The 13180-nt window shown below is 44.7% G+C and overlaps 1 long non-coding RNA gene across 1 annotated transcript in view; it reads left to right on the top strand.

The window, feature by feature from the left end:
* The first annotated feature begins 9430 nt into the window (after window positions 1-9430).
* The window catches only part of LOC105535994, a 13176-nt gene continuing 9426 nt past the window's right edge, over window positions 9431-13180 (top strand). Inside the window, exon 1 of the long non-coding RNA XR_001005530.1 lies at window positions 9431-9720. This is a non-coding gene — a long non-coding RNA (uncharacterized LOC105535994). The remainder of the gene's footprint in view (window positions 9721-13180) is intronic.

Here is a 13180-nt window from a genome sequence, read left to right as displayed (position 1 = left end):
GAAGGTAGATGGTGGGTGGGCATGTGGCATTCGACTGTGAGCACACAGACTGCATCAGTGCAGTAACTCATATTGTGGAGCACTTACTATGTTCTAAGCACTGCACTAAGCACTTGGCATTCTCACAACAACTCCGTGAAGCAGGTCACGATCTCTACCTTAAAGATCAGGAAACAGAGACACCACGAGGATAAGTGACTTTCTCAAAGTCACGCGCAGCTGATAAGAGGAGCAAAGTGTTCTGGGGCCTGCCAGTCTCTGTCACGGCCATGCCCCAGAGGAGTGCCTCAGGTATGTGAATGGTAGTGTGGTTTGCCCTTGAAAGGCGTTCAGTTCTGAGCAATGGCCCCCAATACTGTGGCACCAGAGCTTGGACACCTGGATGCTCAAGGCCCCTGAGTCCCTCTCGTGTGTAGGCTCATGGCATAAACCTTTCCAAGTCCTTGTCTACGTATTCCCGGCCCCAACTTGCAAGCTTAGTTTTGCTCCCAGCTCTGGATGGTGGCTGATGCACTTAAGAAACCTCTTTCTTGGTTAACACATGAGTCCCCAGACTTAACATTTGCTTTTCAACAAGAGTTTTAAAGCAAATGGAAAAAAAAAATCTTGTCTTTTGGAGCCAAAGTTTTAAGTCCCCTTTGAGATCTGGGAAGTCAAATTCTCGAGCTAGCGCCTGGTTTGATGGTGATGGGCATGGGAGTCTCTTGTAGTTTTTAGGTATATTCCCGGGAATGGCTTGTTTCCCCCACTCTGACACAATGAGCTCTGAGGCCAGCTGTAACATCTCTCCAGGGGGCCTCTGATTTTCCTTTGTCTCTTTGTTCAGTCGGTTTCCTTTCCTGCCAGCTCCCATTCTTCCCACCAGCAGGAAGAGAGGACAAAACCCGGAGCCAAAGCTTCCTTCAGCTGCCTGTTCCATGCCCTGGACAGCTCTGAGACATGCAGAGAACAATGGAGCCCTGGAGAGCCTGGGGCCAGCTTCCTCTGGACAATCTTCATCCTCACCTGATGTTTCTGCTGAAGTCACTTTGCTTTGCTCTCATGGAAAGGTGTGGGCAGTTGTGCTGCCTTTGGGGGTGAGGTTTCCCTGTGTCCATATGGAGAAGGACGCTGTGTGCTAAGAAAGGGGAGGAAAGTCCAAGCACTTGAATTTCTCAGTGTACTGCATCCCTGGTTCTTCGTTCCCCCAAACAAGAGGGCAGAGCTCAAGGCCAGCCCTCTTTCTTGCCTGGAAAGGCAAGAAAGGTCTTGCTTTCTTGCAAGGGTTGTTGTGAGGGTTAAGCAAGATACATGTTGCCCCTTAGAACAGGGCCTGGCACATACTAAGCACTCAATAAATGCTAGCTGCTGTTTTTAAAACTTTGAAAGTCATAATTAGCATCTGCAGTTGTTAAATATTTTAATTTGTGTCTTCATTTTTCTTTTTAAATTTTAATTAATTAATTAATTTTCTATTTTTCTGGGTTTTTTTGTTTGCTTGTTTTTGTTTTTTTTGAGACAGAGTCTCACTCTGTTGCCCAGGCTGGAGTACAGTGGCACGATCTCAGTTCACTGCAACCTCCACTTCCTGGGTTCAAGTGATTCTCCTGCCTTAGCCTCCTGAGTAGCTGGGATTATAGGCATGCGCCACAATGCCTAGCTAATTTTTGTATTTTTGGTAGAGATGGAGTTTCGCCATGTTGGCCAGGCTGGTCTTGAACTCCTGACCTCTAGTGATCTAGCCACCTCAGCCTCCCTAAGTCCTGGGATTACAGGCATGAGCCACCATGCCCAGCCTGTTTTTCTTTTTAAACTTGGTATTAAAATCATTGCAAAGTCAGTAAGCGAGTCAAGTGCATAAAAGGATGGGCAGGGACAGGTGAGATCGTGTAATTTAATGAAGACCTGGAGCAGGAAAGGGGGCTTCCGTGTGTCTGTTCCTGGAGCTCCCGGGTGGACAAGGCAGTGGCCACACCCTGAGACCCTGAGCTTGCCCTCATGAAGCAGACCTGTCCGGGGTTCTTCCGGACCTGCTTTCTGAGGGCCGCCCCATCTTCCAGGGCCCCCCTGCCTCACCCTCATCAGCATCAACAGGGACATCCAACAACAAGACACTAACCTCAGAGGGACCGCGTCGGCCCTGCTCAGGCCCTCTCTCCCTTTGTGTAGCCTCCTCAAGGTCTGGCTGCTCCTTTTAATCTCATTAGACGGAATCAGTCAATGTCCCCATCTTGTCTGCTCGTAGAATCTAGAGTTAGAGGGACTTGGGTTCCTCTGGGGGCCTGACCCCTGCTGCAGGAATTTCCTCTATAGCCCCCTGACAGAGGCAGGGGTGCTCCTTAGTGGGAGCTACATGTGTTGGGGTAACTCTCCACCAAAAGGGGTGCTGTGACCCCCCTGCCCATCTGAGCCTCTGCCCTGCTCCCATGCAGCCTCCTGCCCTGTCCTGAGCAGATCCCAGCTGTGCACTCTGGAGTGGCTCAGGGACCTCTCTCGCTCCCAGGACCAGGACCGAGAACGGCTCCCCTGGCTTCCCAGTCTTCGTTCCTTAGCAGTTTGGAGTAAAGAGGTGACCTCGACCTGGCGCGGTGGCTCATGCTTGTATTCCCAGCATATTGGAAGGCTGAGGCAGGCAGATCACGAGGTCAAGCGATCGAGACCATCCTGGCCAACATAGTGAAACCCCGTCTCTCCTAAAAATACAAAAATTAACTGAGAGTGTGCCTATAATCCCAGCTACTAGGGAGACTGAGGCAGGAGAATCGCTTGAACCCAGGAGGCGGAGGTTGCAGTGAGCCGAAATCGTGCCACTGCTCCCCAGCCTGGCGACAGAGTGAGACTCCATCACAAAACAAAAACAAAAACAAAACAAAGCAAAACAAAGAGATGGCCTTAAAGCCACTGCACAGGGGCCCAGGTTCTCAGGCCCAGGTGGAGCAAGGAAATGACGTCTCAGGCTTTTCCTGTGTGTCTCCCCTCCCCTGCCCCACCTCCCAGGGCAGAATCAGGAAGAGTCTTCATGGTGTCCTGAGCACTGGTACCAACTCAGCCCCTTCGGGTTGATGCCTTCCTGGCAGACAGGACCAGCCACTTAATTCGTGGGGCCCAGTGCAAAATGAAGATGTGCACTTGTGTTAAAAAATTGTTAAGAATTTCAAGGCGGTGATGACAGAGCTTAAACAAGCGCAGGCAAGGCCCTGTGACTGCTACACCAGGCGCATGCTGGGAAGATCCCCCAGTGATAACGGGAGCACACTCTGCTTATTGCATCTTCCTGGATTTCTGAAGCTTTTTGCCTGTGTTTGTTTGTTTTTGCTTTTTGCAGCTGGGCAAGGTGGCTCATGCCTGTAATCCCAGTACTTTGGGAGGCTGAGTGAGGAGGATTGCTTGAGCCCAGGAGTTTGAGACCAGTCTGGGCAACATTGTGAGACCCTCCCATCTCTACAAAAAAATAGAACAATTAGCCAGGCATGGTGGTGCATGCTTGTAGCCCAGCTACTTGGGAAGCTGAGGTGGGAGGATTGCTTGAACCCAGGGGGTTCAGGCTGCAGTGAGCTGTGATCACGCCACTGCACTCGAGCCTGGGTGACACAGTGGGACCCTGTCTCAGTAAAATAAAATAAAATAAAATAAAACAAAACAAAACAAAACAAAATAAAATGCATATGCTGTAAAATTCACCCTTTTAAAGTGTGCAATTCAGTGGTTTTTGGTATATTCACAGAGTTGCACAATCATCACTCTCTGATTCCAGACCATTTTCATCACCCTGGAAAGAAATCCCGTATCTGTTAACAGTCACTCTCCAATTCCTCTCTTCCCCCTGGGAAGTAGATTGGAAACCACTAAGCTACTTTCTGTCTCTATGGATTTACTTATTCTGGACATTTCATCCAGTATATGGTTCTTTGTGTCTGTTTTTTTTACTTATCTTAATGCTGTCAAGATTTTCCCATGTTTCATTTCCCTTTACGCCTGAATAACATTCCATTGTACAGATAGACCACATTTTGTTTATCATCCTCCTGTTTTAATGTTCCCCTTTGAAATCTGATCTCCACACACGCAGCAGGTACAGTCAATGACTCTCATTTTACAGTAATTATTCTATCTTCGAAGACTCACCTATTTCCTCTTTTCAACTTATGTGTTAACTGATGTAGAGCAGATATAAAGTGCACACATCTCAAGTGTGAAGGTTGCTAAGTTTTGACACACATCTTTACCTGAATGACCACCAGCCAGATGCAGACATAGAACATTTCATCCTCCCATTGGGCTCTCTCAGGCCTCCTCCCAGCCATACCATGTGCCCGTACCTCCTTTCCAAGGAAACCACTATTCTAACTTCTATCACCTTAGATCAGCTCTGGCTACCCTTAAACCTCATAGACATGGAGCTGTACAATATATTATTTTTTGCATGACATTTTTGCTTAGCAATCAACCTGTGAGATTCACTCATGCTGTGTGTGGCAGTAGTCTCTTCTTTTTGGTTGCTGTGTAGCATTCCATTGTATGGCTGTGCCACCATTTGGCTACTCTTCTATCTATGGACATTTGAGTTACTTGTAGCTATTGTGAATAAGGTGGATATGAACATTTTTGCATGTATCATTTGGGAGCCATAAACTTTCACTTCTGTTGAGTATTTACTGAGAAGTAGGACTGGTGGGCCGTAAAATGAGCACGTTAGTTTGAGTAGATACTGCCCAGTTGTTTTCCAAAGCGAGCTGTGCCAATCCCACGAATAGTGCATGGGAGCTCTAATTCTGCTACATCCTCATCAATGTTGCTGTCAGTCATTCTGGGACATAGTAGCATCTGGGTATAGTTTTAATTTGCATTTAACTGATGGTGAATGAGGTTAGGGACCTTCTTATGTGTTTATTGGCATTTAGATAGTACCTGTTACTTTTGAGTCATAGTGTCCTTTACAATGGGGCAAAGGGATCATGCGTTTCTTTTTCTCTTGGTTTCCTTAAAAGTTCACCCTCGTCAATTTATACTTAATTACACAAGTATTGTATGGATACATTTTCACTGTTTCCTCGCACCCTTGCTAACACTGACCTTTAAACTGAGAAATCAGTCTTACTGATATTTTAATGGAATGTACATTTCTCTGATTATTAGTGAGATTAAGCATTTTTCTTATGTTTTTTGGACACTTGTGTTTCTTCCATGTATTGCCTTTTCGCATCCTTTGCCAATTTTTAAAATCAGGTTGTTTCTCTTCCTCACTGATTCTGGAAGTTTTTAATACAGTCTGTATAGGAATCTGTTATCTGTTACATATTGCAAATACTTTCTTTTCTTCTGTTGATTGTATTTTTATGTATTTATTGTTTTTTCTCACATAGGGTCTCGCTTTTTGGTCCAGGCTGGAGTGCAGTGCGTTAAACATTAACCTCTAATTCTTTCCTCCTCCCAGCCCCTCGTAACTTCTATTCTACTTACTGTCTTTATGAATTTGCCTATTCCAGCTGACTCATATAAATGGAATCATGCAACATTTGTCCTTTTGTAGATATTAATCTTTTCATTTATTTATATATTCTTTGTTTTTGTTTTTGAGACAGGATCTTGCTCTGTTACCCAGGCTGGAGTGCAGTGGTACGATCATGGCTCACTGCAGCCTTGGCCTCCTGGACCCCAGCAATCCTCCCACCTCAGCCTCCTGAGTAGTTGGGACCACAGGTGTACACCACAATACCTGGTTAATTTTTTAAATTTTTTGTAGAGACAGGGTCTCCCCACATTGCCCAGGCTGGCCTCGAACTCCTTGGGCTCAAGGGGTCCTCCCACAGTGTTGGGATTACAGGCCTGAGTCACTGCACCTGGCCTTGATTGTATTTTTAAAATACTTTTTTTGTTTAGAATTGTTTCAAACTTACAGAAAAATCGAGAAGATAGTACAGAGTGTTCCCATATACTCATGGCCAACGTTCCCTTTGTTAACATCTTGCATGAGTATGGCACATTTGTTAGAAGGAATGAACCAACACTGATACATGATCTAGTCATTGCGTCTCCTTGGGCTCCTCTAGCTGTGACAGTTTCTTAGACTGTCTTTGTTTTTGATGACCTTGATAGTTTTGAGAAGTACTGCTCAGATATTTTCCTGAATGCCTATTTATTAGATTTGTCTGATGTTTTTCTCCTGACTTGACTGGGATTATGAGTTTTTGAGAGGAACACCACAGAAGTAAAGTGCTGTTTTCCTTACATCACATCAGAAGTATGTACGATCAACATGATTGATCACCGCTGATGTTGACCTTCGTCACCTGGCTGAGGTCGTGTGTGTCAGGGTCCTCCACTCTAAGGTCACTCTTCTTCCCCATTCCATACTGTTCTCTGAGGAAGGAAGTCACTAGGCTTACTCCACATTTAATGAGTCAGAAGTTATGCCTCACCTCCTTGAGGCAGAGCATCTGCATAAATTATTTGAAATTTCTCTGTCCAAGGGACTTGTCCCTCCCCCCCCATTTATTAATTTATTCAATCATTTACTTGCAATAGTGAGGACTCAGGGGTATTTATTTGATACTCTGGATGATAATCCAGCACTGCTTTATTTTGTTGCTCAAATAGTTCCACCTTTGGTCGTTGGGAGCGCTCTCACTTGGCTCCTGTGTTTCTTTGATGTAGCTCCATTAATATGCATTTGTTTTTGTTTGTTTTTGAATGCCTTCTTATTTTCTGGCACTACAAAATACTCCAGGCTCCTCTTGCATGTTTCTGTCAGTGGCATAGAATTGGCCATTTCTCCAAGGAGCCCTGGTGCCTTTCATTGAAGAGTGTTGTTAGAAACCAAGGTCTGGGTGCTAGGTATGCTTTTCGCTACTGGGTGCTGTTTATTTTAGTCCTTCTCGGATGACAGAGCAAGGAAATATTCGTGTGTATACTAACTTGTGAATATCACATATGTATACATGTTTCTATGTGGAATCTTCTGCCCGTGTGTTTAGTTAGACATGAGTTCATACTGACATCTCAAATTCTGCTCCATTACCAAGTGGATCATTCTAGCCTCCTTCCCTGGCTTCTCTGTAAATTTGCATTCCAACAGTGAGTGACCTGGCTCCTACTGCCCACCATTTGTTTAATTAATTTTCAATTTCAGTGTGCACATATCAGAATTGTTAATGCATATCCTCACGAGAAACAACTTTATCAAATAGAGTAAGGTCCAAAACTCATATGAGAGAAGAAGCCTTGGTGACTGACCACAGATGGGGTTATCTTAGCCTGTTTGTGTTGTTATAAAAGAATACTTGAGGCTTGGTAATGTATAAAGAAAATAGGTTTATTTGGTTCATCATTCTGCAGACTGTACAAAAAGCATGGCACCAATACCTGCTTCTGATGAGGGCCTCTGGTTGCTTCTACTCATGGCGGAAGGGGAAGGTGAACCACTGTGTGCAGATCACATGGGGAGAGAGGAGGCAAGAGGAGGCAGGAGGAGGTTCTACGCTCTTTTCAACAACTAGCTCTTGAGGGAACTAAGAGTGAAACTTACACCTGTGAGGATGGCAGCAGGCCATTCACAAGAGATCTGCTCCCATGACCCAAACCTCCCGCTGGGCCCCACCTCTGACACTGGGGATGAAATTTCAACACGAGATTTTTTTTACGGGGAGGTCAAATATCCAAACCATAGCAATGGGTCTTAATTGCAGCTGGCTTGTGTGGATTCAGTGCTTAACTCCAGTGGTATGTGGGAATCCGGTAAAGACCCTCAGCCAAGATATGAATTGATTATTCTTGCTGGTGATTTATAAGATGCTGCTTAAAACCAGAACTCCCTGGGAGGTATGCCGCAGCAGCATGTCTACATTATTTCTTAAACATATGTAGATTGATGATTTGCATTTGGTTTACATGTTTACTCAGCCTGATTTAAGCTACGTAATTAGTGGAGTATACAAAACCCCTTAGTAAGCTGTGCCTTAGCTTCCCAAGACCAAGGGATTACATACATATCAAGAAGAAAGTGCTCTTTTTCAAATGAAGCATGATATAGAAATATTTCTTCATGGTACTGATAATGCAGTAAAGTGTATATGCTTCTGAGTGATTTGCTTACGTGTATGTCAGCAACACATTCAGTGTCCAGAATGGCTTGAAGTTATGCCTTCAGGGCCAAAATAACATGATGTTAAATTCTGTGGATTCAATAAAAGAATTCATTAAGAAATCTGCCCTGTGAGGTAAATGATTAAACATTGACTCTTTCTCAACATTAGATAATTCTTTTTATTCATCAGAGAAATGTGATTTATGACACATTTAAAAAGCATGTTTAAGGCCAGGCATGGTGGTGTATACCTGTAGTCTCAATTATGTGGGAGGCTGGGGTGGGAGGATCGCTTGAGCCTAGTAGTTCTAGGCTGCAGTGTGCCATGATCATACCTGTGAATAGCCACTGCACTCCAGCCTGGGCAACATAGCCAGATCCCATCTCTAAAATGAAATTTTGTTTTAAAGCATGTTTAAAACATACATACACCATTCTGGCCAACATAGTGAAACCTTGACTTTACTACAAATACAAAAATTAGCTGGGCGTGGTGGCACGTGCCTATAATCTTAGCTACTCGGGAGGCTGAGGCAGGAGAATTCCTTGAACCTGGGAGACAGAGGTTTCAGTGAGCTGAAATTGTGCCACTGTGCTCCAGCCTGAGCAACAGAGGGAGATTCTGTCTCAAAAAACAAACAACAAAAAAATCATACATAGAAATGTTCCAGTAGAATACAAAGAACCACTTTCTAGAACTGAATGCACCAGAGAGGATTAGAAACCCACTTATTCTCTCCCAGCTTCAAGTATTTAATGTTCCTACTTTTGCATGTGGCAGGCTTGCTGACTCAGATCTGAGAGCGTTGAAAGACAGATTCATAATTTCTGGTCCACATTTGATGCAAATATTTAGAACTATCTAGCAGAGCTTGCTGCCTTTCCAACAATCCAGTTAGTGAATTGAGAATGTTCTCATTTAATAGAAATGAAGCATAAAAGAAGGATCCACCTGGCCATGGGACTGGAGGAATAGCCCAAGCCATGCTCCGTGGAGGCACAGATAGACACCCTCAGGGAAGCTGACCCTTTGAAAAAAGGGCCTAGTGTGTGTGTATTTCCACACTGCCCCCTGCTGGCTGACACTGGAATATTGATTCTTCCTGTGGCTCTAAGAAGACTTAACAGGATGAGGCCAGCGGCCCCCGGCAAGGAAACTTCAGCAAGAGGCAGCTGGATTTGGCTGAGACGCTCTTCTCAGGGAAGGCTAGGTCTGGGAGTGGCTTTGAACAGTGGTGGAGAAATAACTTCCACAGGGCATGTCAGAGTAAGTTCTGGTGTTTCCAAGAGAATGGGACAGGATCTTAGTGGAATTTAGAAGTCAGGCGAGTGGAAAAGCATCCAGGACCCCATTCCAAGGGCTCGAGTCCCTGCAGACAGCCTGGCAAGATTGGGTGCCAGCTGTAGAGAGGAGAGCAAGGCGACCAAACACAGGGTAAGGTCTGGAGGTGCTCATGGTTCACTACAGGACATGTACATGAAAGTAAATAATTATGTCCCAAGGTGCTAAGGGGGCTAGTTCCCTCACATAGGATCTTAGAAAAGGTCTCCTGGAGACCATGTCTGAGCTAGTCCTGAGGTGTGAGTAGGGATTCTCCACAGGGCGGGGAAGGGCTTGAAAGAGTCTGGCAATGTGGAGCACATCAGGATTGTGGCAGGCGAGTTTGGAGAACGAGGCAGAGTGCAGCCTACAAAAGATCTCTTGCAATTTGTTGAGGAGCCATGAACTTCTCCCATGCATGGTGAAATGTCCTTAAAGGATTTTGAATAGATTTAAAAGACACTCAGAAACAAAAAATGGTAGATTCAAAATAGACGGTAGGGATCCCTTTCTTCCGTTTTCTTTGAAGAATCAGAAGTGTTTCCCACCTGGGTTGTTTCTGCTACATCTGAAGGATATTCTCGTAAACCCGCCATATCTCTTTTCAACAATTTTGTACTTTGCCTTTTTATGGTGCAGGCAAGCTCTGGAGTACTTGGGCTTTCAGGTGAGTGGGAAAACAAAGAAATCCATGCCTGATCACGTTGAGCCACTAATGTAATGTTGCTTTGACACTAATGGAGATGTAACTTCTTTGAAGACATCATAGAATCTCCTAAGTGTGTGTGGGAGTCTCAAGAAGGAGGAATCTGGGCTTCTACAAGTGAGACAGCATGTATTCATTTATTCAGTCAGTCAGTCACTGGGTCGATGCGCTTAGCTTTCTGCTGTGTGCTGGTTGCTGTGTGGGATATAAAAGAAGCTGAGGCCGGGCGCAGTGACTCACGCCTGTAATCCCAGCACTTTGGGAGGCCGAGGCAGGTGGATCATGAGGTCAGGAGATCGAGACCATCCTGGCCAACATGGTGAAACCCTGTCTCTACTAAAAATACAAGAATTAGCTGGGAGTGGTGGTGTGTGCCTGTAATCCCAGCTACTTGGGAAGCTGAGGCAGGAGAATGGCGTAAACCAGGGAGTTGGAGGTTGCAGTGAGCAGAGATAGCACCACCGCACTCTAGCCTGGCAACAGAGCGAGACTCCATCTCAAAAAAAAAAAAAAAAAAAAAAAAAGAAGCAGCTGAAATTCCAGCTCTTATCCCCCAAAGAATCTGTACTCTTCTTGGGAATCCACAGAAGAAGGAAACAATGTCAGCAAAGTAAGATCGTGCTGCATGACTTCAAGATAGATATTAAGGACGTTTTGATGGGATAAAGGAAATTTTTGTTGGTTCAGAGATGAGCTTTACTGGCTTTGAGCTAGGTGATAGACGTAAGTGGGTGGAGTGTGGCTGGGGAGAATTTCAGGCCTGGATAAGGGCCAAGTGTGAATGGATGGTCTCATGTAGGAAGCCATCAGGATAGGCATAGCAAATCCAGGGGTCCTGTAACCATGGACAGAGGATCTTTGCTGATGTAGGAATTGCATGGCAGGTCAGTACACCTCAGTGAGCCTGGAGACCCTGTTGCTTCCTATTCCCTACCTCAAGGCACTCAGTCTTATAACTTTGGGCTGCATCTCTGAGACAGTGGACTCTGGAGATAATAGCCATATCTTCTTCTTTAACTTCACTCAAGATGAGCTGATAAAGTACCTCTTTCATGAAATATCTCTATAATTTCTCTAGTTAGAAGTTGAAACTACTCTCATCACATCTTTTGATGTTTATATGCACACTCTTCTGTTAAAAAAAGATTGCACTAGTTTTTAGGGATAATGTTAGGCTAATATTAGATGTTTCTGGCATATTCTTTACAAGGCCTTCAAACTAAGTTATGGTATAATATTTGCAATTAGAAAAACAAATACCCAAAGCATACTTAGATGTATTTGTATGTTTTCTGGTGTCAGTTGGAGGTGGAGAGGCCACCAGTGCTCTGAATCCGGAGGCTAAGATGAGTTACTTGTTAGGCTTGGCTGCTTGGAATTGTCTGTCTTTGTAAAAGCAGATGAAATGAAGATATTGTAGTTAGTGGCATGAGTGGGCCACCCAGAAAAATCAAAGTTCAGGTTGGACTCATTTTCTCACGTATTTAAGTGTCTTTGCCATTTGTTTGCCTTCTCCTGTGCCTCCACCTCTCATCATTAGGAGATGGGACCAGCATGTTCGGAAGCCCACTCAGCCTATGCACTCAGCAGGTTGGAACCATTAGGAAAGTACAGTCTTTGGGAGCTGTCCTTAACCAGTGATGGACAGATATTGGTGTATAAATTCCCCAGCTCCCTCACCCTGCAGGCAGGATAACCCTGAGGAATATGTTCTACTCTGGCATCCAGGGGCCCCCCAAGCAGAGTGAAGCTCCAGTTGCCCATGCAATAAACATGCTAACACAGCCTTTTTGGGCTACCTTCCCTTCCCTTTTTCCATTCCCCACTTGCAGTGTTTCCAAGGATTACCTCTCGAATAAACCACTTGTACATGAATCCTTGACTTGGCATCTACTTCTTGGGGAACCCAGCCTCAGGCAATGAGTAACTCACATAGAGACGGTGTGCTATCTAAGTATAAGCGAAGATGAAGGAAAACTCTATTTTCTTTGGATCTGATCAAGTTTATTTACAATCTTGATTTTATTTTTAGTATTTATTTTATTTATTTATTTATTTAATTTATTTAATTGAGACTGAGTCTCTCTCTGTTGCCCAGGCTGGAGTGCAGTGGTGTGATCTTGGCTCACTGCAACCTCCACCTCCTGGATTCTAGTGATTCTCCTGCCTCAGCCTACAGAGTAGCTGAAATTACAGGTGTGTGCCACCACACCCGGCTAATTTTTTGTATTTTTGTATTTTTATGGGGTTTTGCCATGTTGACCAGGCTCGTCTCAAACTTCTGACCTCAAGTGATCCACCTGCCTTGGCCTCCCAAAGTGCTTGGATTACAGGTGTGAGCCACCACAACAGGCCTACAATCTCAGTGTTAGATTTCACTTATATTCTTCTGCTCTGTAACCCAGTGTGGAGTGCAGTGGTGCAATCATAGCTCACTGCAACCTCAAATTCCTGGGCTCAAGCAATCCTCCTGCCTCAGCCTTCTGATTAGCTGAGACTATAGGCATACACCACCACACCCAGCTAATGTATTTTTATTTTTTGTAGACATGAGGTCTCACTATGTTGCCCAGGCTGGTCTCTAATGCCTGGCCTCAAATGATCCTCTTTCCTCAGCCTCCCAAAGTGCTGGAATTACAGGGATAACCCACCATCAAGCCTGGTACAATCCCACTTTTAGAAAACATATTGTCACAATGATATATCCATTAGTTCTGAGGCAATTGACATTTATTTTGTATCAGGTAGTTTCAAATTCATCCTCTTGTTTAATTTTTATAAAGCCTTCATGAGGTAGGTGGTATTACACCCAGTGCATGGTTGAAGAAACTGAAGTTCAAAGACATTAAAGGATTTTCCCAAAGACTCCCATGCAAGGGGCCGTGCCGGAGCTTAGGTCTTCTGTCTCTCCAAGTTCTACATACTTTACCACTCTGGCCCACTGCCTCTGACATGCTCCACTTCATCCCAAGACCTTTCTGAGTTTAAGAAGAAAGCCCAGCACAATGTATGCAGTGGACCTCAGCTGGCCATTCAGATGGAGAAAGTTTGTTTTATTGAGAAACAGATTTCCTCTCAAGCACAGCAGTAC

The sequence above is a fragment of the Mandrillus leucophaeus genome, unplaced genomic scaffold (assembly GCF_000951045.1).
Source record: "Mandrillus leucophaeus isolate KB7577 unplaced genomic scaffold, Mleu.le_1.0 Scaffold101, whole genome shotgun sequence".
Classification (NCBI taxonomy): domain Eukaryota; kingdom Metazoa; phylum Chordata; class Mammalia; order Primates; family Cercopithecidae; genus Mandrillus; species Mandrillus leucophaeus.
Note: the sequence above shows the minus strand (reverse complement) of the source record. Positions and strands in the feature narration are given on the sequence as shown.